Source organism: Thermobia domestica, chromosome 2, assembly GCF_964235325.1.
Source record: "Thermobia domestica chromosome 2, izTheDome1.hap1.1, whole genome shotgun sequence".
Taxonomy (NCBI): Eukaryota; Metazoa; Arthropoda; class Insecta; order Zygentoma; family Lepismatidae; genus Thermobia; species Thermobia domestica.
Window position 1 is genome coordinate 295,424,923 of NC_137455.1, and position 9,106 is coordinate 295,434,028.

Genomic DNA, 9,106 nt, shown 5'->3' on the forward strand with positions numbered 1-9,106 from the left:
TATCAGTACACACAGCAGTCCAAAGTTATACAGCACTCTATTGGCACAGATAGCAGCCCAAAGTTTTACGGCATCTTATCACTACAAACAACACTTATATTTCTCGAAAGAGACATAATCCTTTCTTGAAATACTAACATACATTTTCCCCAATAAAATCTTATTTTGAAGAAAATGCATAGGATAGGCAACATTAGGCACTAAAGCAGTTATTTAGGCAGGAATGGGGGAAATAGGCAAAATAAAATTGTCTTAAATTGAAACTATAACCCCCCATATAAACTTTAAAACGTTTTTTTGATCATATATTTAATATTAAAGAATAGGCATTTTGCCTAACATCCGGTCTCTAATTATTACAATTGTCCTGAAATTTGCTTCGAGTGATTAAGATGAATCAAGAATCGAGCCGCGGCCCTCCCATATTTGAGACTACAGTAAGGACACGTGAGAGGATCAGGCCTAAATATGTGTAAAAGTTCGTTTGTTTGTCTTACAGTAATGTATCTATCTAGTTTCATTCATCATATTACAAAAACATTCCAAGTTCTAGTAAGGTATCTAGAGCGCCTCATTCGAAATTACACATCTGTCAAAATCTGAATACTTTCTTCGTTTCTTTATTTATATTTCAAAATCACATATTTTATATCGTCATATATATGATAAATAGACATTGAATTAACAATTACTATAATTGTCCTTCGATAATTTAAAACATAAGGGAGAAAATAAAAGTTGTAAAAGTACATACCAAAGCAGAAGATGATGTTATCCCCGTTGAGTTCTGCGATAGGGTGAAGATGGGTCGATTGTTCTTACTGCTCCACTCGCCACAAATTCAGAGCGAACTGGCAGTCCTCAGTGCAATCTGGCGCCGAACGTAGACGGTGGCGACGCTCCACGACGAGTTGAATAACTATTGATTCATTCGGTTGGCGTCTGCGTCGCTAGGCAGCTCAGCGAAGCAAGAGTTATTTCATGAATGGTATTAGGTGATTGACAAGGTTTATCTTTGACGTCATGTGTTTCCCATAGCGTCGACACGAGTTGTAATCATATTGCTGTTTCGAAAAGCTGTAATATTAAACTGTGATAACGTATTAACGAGTTATGTACATAATATTTTATGTGTAAAATGAGAATATGTAATCAATTCACCTGCAACTATTGAAACAGCTGGTTTAATTGCGAATTCTCAAGTGTAAATCGACCCATTTTATCAACCATGAAAAATCGATAAGTCATTACAATAATTTCACACCACAATATGTGCTATAGTATCCAAATAGTTATTTTGTTTGTATGATTAAATAGGTATATAATCTTATGTTAATACTGTATTATATAAAGTGGTTAAACACTAGAAGATTTAAATTTATAGGATGTACAAAACTCGTTATTTCACAGATCATGCAGTTTAAAAAATCAGCAGCCTATATATGTCGTGTATAATGCACACAGTTTTGCCCAAACCTTTGAGTAAAAATAATAATGTTAGTAGTTTACTATCTTTGCTATTAGTTTAAAACAGGGTTTTCCAAACTGTCTCTCTCAGTGCTCTAGTGCGACCTAGTTAACTACAGTTTTAACACAACGATATTTAGCCTACTTTTTTGCAAGTTCAACCATACATTTCATTAATTAAATTTGCTTTGTCAAAACAATTACTTACATCTTTTTTATTAATTCTTTGTAAATGTAAAATATATGATTCATTTTCACTTTTGAGAGATGATGACCGAAAAGAAAATACGATGATCGAAAAAAGTGAATTCAAGATTTCAAAGGATTTACATGCTTTATAGCCCCTATATACCAGAAAAGTTATTTTTTGATATGTGTTCATTTCTCTCAATGTAAAAACACTTGCCGAGAAGTCATACTATATAGTGTATCTAGTCCAAATCTTAAACTTAATGTTTTTATAAGATTTTCCCAGGGGAGAGTTCTAATTTTTCTTCCTAGCCCCGAACATTAAGAAACTTGAAAAATGAATGTTTAAGAAAAATGTTAGCTTCGTTAAAATAGATCTTATGATTTTCGTTTTATTTTCATATCCATTATCAGCATTATTATATACTACTAGTGTCTATTACCCGATTCGCTTTGTTAAAAAAAGACAGTAATATGTTCCGTTAGTCAGCCACTTTTTACTATTATTGAAGCGCTCTCTGATATCAGTCATTTTCGATCAGTTTTATATTTATATCCATCCTAACCCTCTCTCAAGTTGCGGGGCTGAATTTGAATTTAAACGACAGCAGAAGTGTCATTGTACATCTCAGCTACCTCGAAAACAATGGATTCGACACTAATATCGGTCATTTTTGATCATATCCCTTTCCCCCTCCGCAAAGTTACACCGTCAAAGTGAAACGATAAAATCTATTCCATTCTCGAACCTCATCTATGTGGAAAATTTGATCGAGATTGGTCGGTCGGTTCAAGAGTTATTAAGTCACATAGTACTTTATTTATTTATTTATATAGATATAGATAAGGCGTTTTTCTGAAAAAGAAATTAAAAAGGGTAATTTATTCTTGTGATGAGTTCTTTTTTAGATACTTGTCTCAAAACTATGCATATTGTTCAACTTTGTTCATATTTCATAATTAAGCGATTCATTAATGTCACTACAATATGATATAAAACCTTTCTCATAGAAAATATATGTATCGAAAAGGGGGTCATTCTCTTTTTTCAACAATTTTCTCAAAAATGACTCATTAGATTTTGTTTGTACTTCAGATCGACATAATTATTTTTTCATAAAAAATCCACAAGAAAGTAGTTTATTACTAAAGGTTCAGTTTTCTTCAGACCAAATTTTCTGAAAATGCCTAACTTGGTTCGTATTTCGTAATGAATACAGCATAATATGATTCTATTGAGAAATATGAAATTGAGTAACTTTAGTGTGGTAATCCGTATCGGTAGATCAAATATGAAAAAAAAAAAAACACTTAAATACATGCTTTCTTATTTTATATGAAAAGTCCAAATACCAAAGTTTTATTTATGTCTCTAAACTTAAGAGATTCTGAGTAACAGACTCTTATAATAATTGTAAACTGCAAGCTCTCTTCTTCCCTTCTAAGACAGATATATTTTAAAACGCAAAACACGTGTGTAATTATTTCAAATGAGAAATCCACACACTAAATTTTATATCTCTAAGCTCCAGAAGTTCCTATATATAAAAATTCTAATATAATTATTGCCTCCCCTCTTCTTCTCTTCTTTTTCGTTCCAAAAATCCGTTTATAGTGGTAAAATTCTGAAGTAATTGTTCCCTTTAATTAATGTTTCATTTTCTAAATCCCGGTATCCAAGCATTGTACATTTCACTTAAACACGATAAATACTATTTTATAAATCACTCCTTGCTGTTCACTTCAAGTTCTCTCCCTATTACTTTGAAAGACACGCAATTGATCAATCAAAATAAAAGGATCATATCGTTAAACCTTTTCGGAGGAAAGTTCTTGTGGTTATGTGGAGCTTCACTCGTTTGAAAGCAAAAACAGAAGAAAAGATAATCCATAAAACAGAAGGATTACTCCGAAACTCGACTAATTTGCAATGTATCAATACAGTCACAGCAATTACACGTAAGTTTCATTCGTTTTTGCATTTATGGATTCCGTTTATTGACCTAACATGGCTTCAGAAATAGCGTTCTCGTTAACCACTTGAATTGTTTTTGTTTGTTGCCCACCTAATCACTTAAAAGTGGGATTTAACTGCTACAAAGTATATTATTAAACTTAAGTACTATTATTTCTCAACATTTTTATACTGTTGACATTTTTATCTAGTAGTTCACGAAAATGTTATTGCTTGTTTAAACGTTAAAAGTGATGTTAGGTCATTATAGGTGATCATTAATGTTACGAAGAACTATCATTAACGAAAGTTCCATACATGTTCCCAACAATGAGGAAAGAGAAATAATTGTAAAAATAATGGATCATGAGCACTTCCTTTGAACTTCTACGTCGACCGGTCAATAGCCATACACTGAGAAGAAAAATTGTAGGTTGCGTACTTAAAAAGATAGGTTACATGCGTAATTCCTGTAGTTTTTGGACTTAACGTACAGCAGACGTATAACACAAAACGCATGTTTTATAATACTTTCTGTATAAGTATTCCATCTATACGTACTTTGCGTATGAAACAATGTAGACGGTCAGGATCTCACATACAAATGGACGTATATAACATATAGCTGACGAAGGTAACATAAGTACATGCATGTGATATACGGAAAACTGTTAGATGTCAGACATCCTGCAATGGCATGATGTAACATCTAAGGGCAGTGCCTATGTAGCATACGGATAACGTATGGTCCGTACTGATTTCTAGAGTAAGCAAGAGGATACCGTATATTTGTACAATATACTGTTGTCCGGAGAACGGATTTTTCTCTGTGTAGGCTGATCTACAAAGTAAAAACTGGGGGGGGGGAACTAGAATCCAAACTATGAAATCATGATGTTATTATAAAATTTCAAAAATATATAAATAAGAGCTTATTTTTTTACTCAAAAAACTGAGATGGCTAGACCCCTCAAGCCCCGGGCTAGATCCACCACTGTCAATAGCTACTTACTAATATCCATGTACTGCGATTTCCTGTTATATATGAGGAATATTAAACAATTTTCCCGGATTGAAAACAAGTTGAACAATAATATTATGTTCTAATACAAAGAAAAATCGTAAGTGTTGCAATATTTTTACAGTCCAAAAAGCAGGTGCGTGTGTACGACATAATCGACCGTAACAAGGTCACACCGGTCCAAGAGGTAGCGTGGCAAGCGGACTATTCAGTACGGAGGCCGCCATTCCATTGGTATCTTCAGTCAGTTTTTGGTGGCAGTGACGATGAGTGCTCAACCATGTCTGGTACGCGAACCACTGAATGAGTTCAAACTCGAGCATAACGCTGTGGCAGCAACCCGAAACATTTGTCATGCAAAAGGCCAAAGGTGCAGCGTATCACAGCACAGCAACTTGTTGGTTCCAGAAATTTCGTAGAGGTTCTAAAAATGTCGAAGTTCAGCAGAGATCCAGACAATCGAGGTTAACTGATTCTGAGATCATAGTACACGCCATTGAGAAAAATGCATTCTCCAATACTCAACGAGTGTCAAACTAACTCGGCATACACTAGTTCACTGGAATGCGTCACTTTCACCCTAACTCAGGTACCAAGGAAAGTGGATGTGTGCCAACAAGTACTGCAAAAGCACCGTGATATGCGTTTCCTGAAACAGATTGTTAGATGCGACGAAACATGTCTTTTTAAATCCAAATATATATACAAAAACAGCGGTTAAACACGGGCCAACTTCCAGAAGTTGGTCGTCAAACAGGACTGAAGTCAATGTTCTGTGTGCAGTAGAACTACGAATGGGTAATTCACTTCGAGTTCATTCTTAACGATTTTGCCATCAATGCCGGCGTTTATTCCAAACAGTTGAAGCAGATGTACAGTATGTTGCACTACGTCAATTAATATCCTACATCGGTGAACCGAAAACGTGGCCTTTTGCAACAAGATAACGCAAAATCACCCTTGACTGATAAGCACAAACTACTTAACCTAAAAACTTGAAATTTGTACAGAACATAGGATTTGTGACGTAAAGTATCACTAACGAAAGAGTTTTGTAAATTCGATATGAAAGGGGACAATGAAGGTTCAATTATTATAATAAGATGTCCATATCTTGGAATTGTTTATGGTTAGAAACACAAAATTTGACATTTAGACTTTTCACTTAAAATAATGGAATTCGTGTTTCGGTGTTCTTTGATATTTTGACCTAGAAGGGAAGAAAAAAGAAAGTAAAGTGGGATATAGCAATTACTATATTAAGATACTGTCATCTCGGAATCCCTTGAGTTTAGAGACATAAAATTTCGTACTTGGACTTTTTATTTAAAATAATAAAATAATTAAATAAACTAGCTTTTTTTTTTTTTTACTTTTGACCTATTACGGAAGGAAAAGGGGTTAGAAGAAAAAGAGGTGTAACATATGAGTCGTTCGAATTTTGCTCAACACTTCGAACTCTAGAGGAATGAAAGGTGTAGAAAGAAGGAAGCAACATATTTTCTCCAGTAATACGTGGAGCCATATGCTAGCATAGTATATAGACACAACAATGTAAATTCTGATTCAGTTATTTATTGGCCTTTTTTACATTTTAGTGTTTTTCATGAGAAAATATATCGTTATAGTTACGTAGTAAACAATGAGTTTTCAAATCGTTTCCATATTAGTACATGCTGAAACTTTATGAATATTGTGTATTGCACACAAGCCTTCATTCTTAATGTAACAATCGATCAAATTATCATTCTATATTGTGATTCTGGTATTCGACGCTAGATTGTCTATGGAAGTAACTCTTTTTGTAATCGTAAAAGTGCTCTTCTCTTAAGGATTAGTTTAAAGGTTCATGGTGCCTTTTATCGGTCCCAGTGACTGAAGTTTCTATTGGATACGGTGCGTGGTTGCTTTGAAGGTTAACGACATAGATTTCAGATATAGCAACATCAATTAAGTCTTTGACAGCTGATTGGAACTGTCTTAATTAAGACGGCTGAACAGTCAGACGACACTAAAAATCTAAACATTCTAGAGTTATTGGTTCAAGGTTTCTAAGCTGGCTAGGTTCTACCTGTGCCCAGAAGTAATCCGGTGTGACTTAACCTAATACTGCCATGATCTGAATTCCCCTAACAACTACTACAGATAGAGTATGGAAAAATATTATGGAAAAATGTTACGGAAAATGGAGACTGCCAAGATTTGAACAAACAGTATTGTAACAAGGATTCGATATTATTGCAGTGTAAATACTATTATTCTTTACTGTTGACTATTGGATGAAGACATGCCTAAAATGGTTTGTCCAGTTAAAAAGCTTTTACTGATATAACACCTTTGGAATACAAAAACATGTCTTTGTCGCCGCAAATATACGGTTCGAATGGACTCAGGAAAACGTAGACCAAACTACTATAGTGATCCAAGGAATCGGAAGCTGAGAATCATGGATATGTCTTTCCAATCCCAAACAATAGATCGATGACCATACAATGAAGATTCGAATGGAATAAGAATGGGAATATCGAATAGCAAATTATAAGAAAAACAGAAATTGAAAGAATGACATGTATAAAAAAGAAAGAAAGAAAGAAAGAAAATAAATCAATGGGAACTTCACATTTTTCTCTATAAAACTTTTCTACCTCTCGGATACCATACCATAGGAGTGGCCTAGAAGATTGCAGACACAGTAATATATCTAAATTATCACATAACTTTTCCTTCAATATCATTTTTCATTACAATAGCCTATATTTTTCCTCACGATGAGGTGAGGTGCCAAATTTAATAACCAAGGGATAGAGATAAATTTCACCTCCAGGCGAGGTTATGATTCTGCACCAATTACTATGATTGAGGCTTGTTTTAGATTCTTTGTTTTTAACAAGAATTCATAGTTTTAATTTCAAAACTTGAATTCATAATTTTTCTGTTTAAAAAAATGAAGATCCATTTTCAGAATTAAAACTTTGAATTTATCATATATATTCAAAACAAAGAATTCATATTTTTTAATACTTTAAAATCAATTCTCGAAACATGATTTTTTTCTTTGTTCCTCGACAATCTGACGACATAAATTCTTAGGAGGATATTTTGTGTTAGACGCAACCACATGAGCAAACAACTAACTACATGAAAACAAGATATTTGCACCAATTATAAAATTGCGATACAGAAAATTTAATTTCGTTTAAAAATCTGTTTTCAATTTTTTTCTGTTTGAAAGAAATTGGAAATTATTTTAATCTGATTTAGTAGATCGTGGTAATAAAACAAATCGTATGATGAATGAATAGCAAACACAAGAAGAAAAGCACTTAGAATTTTATATGTTCTTAATTTATATTGAATTTTAAGATCGAAATAATTGGATCAAATGGATTTTTTGTCTTCTCAAGTTGCAAGAAGAAAATTGAGTATAAGATAATTATTACTTCCTTTTAAAAACTGTTTTAAATTGTTACATATTGGATAAGCTTGCATATGTGCATTATTTTTATTCATATTAGTTTCATTTTTTGTATATAGTTTAGTGGTTTTAGTGAATTCGTGTGATTCTTTTAGTGATTTTTGATGAGTTTTAGTGAGTTGTGTTTGCATTGGCTGGTAACAGTGCCTTTAGTGTTCTGTTCAGTTGATTTTAGTTTAGCGTCCCGTTCAGCAGCGAGGCTATATGAGACGTGGACCTACTGATTAACGTGGAATCCGAACCACATGAGCTACCGCCGGGAATCGAACCCGGGTCTCCCACGCCAAAGGCGCGTACGCTAACCGCTTAGCCACGAGGGAGCTCACCTTCAGTGTTCTATTCAAGTTGTGTCTGTGCATTCGACAATGTGCTGTGAAGTGCAACTAGGCAAGCATATTCATTCATAGTTTTAGAAAAGTATATTTATTCATAGTTTTTAGAAAAAAAACACTCATGTTAATAAATATACAAGATTTACATGTTCTTAACAGTGTTTTAGAGTGCTACTCAGTTTATGTGTGATCGAAGACAATATGTGTGATCGTTTAGCAACCATGTGGACAAATAATTATAATATTGCAGAAACAAGTTAAGATAAGTAATTCATTGTACTAATATTTAAGTATTATATCATTATATTAACATATGAACAAAACATGTCATATTTATCACATTAAACGCACGTACTTTTGAATCTGAATTGAAGCAAGTAACATCTAAAATATTCGTTAAGTTTTATTTCTCGTTCCTCCATGATATCTGGGTGAATCAGTGAAATAGGTTTAATCATACAGTTCATTAGCTGTGGATGTTGTAATGACTTACATGTTTATTCGGAAAAAAAAGAAAAAAATTCCTGTTACGATTAGTGGAAAACTAGTAGCGCCATTAGCGGCGTTATGATGAACTATCCTGTACATGATCTGGTGTATAACAGGCGAGCGTCATAATGAAGCTATATTTCAAACTGGGAACATCAGACCTTAATAATGGATTACGT

The 9,106-nt window shown here is 33.5% G+C and overlaps 1 protein-coding gene across 1 annotated transcript in view; it reads right to left on the reverse strand.

Annotated features, from left to right (window-relative positions):
- Positions 1-876, reverse strand: part of LOC145678589 (uncharacterized) — an 820,101-nt gene extending 819,225 nt beyond the window's left edge. The window contains exon 1 of the mRNA XM_081748923.1: positions 755-876. The gene's annotated coding sequence lies outside the window, so the exon portion shown is untranslated. The remainder of the gene's footprint in view (positions 1-754) is intronic.
- Positions 877-9,106: the final 8,230 nt, after the last annotated feature.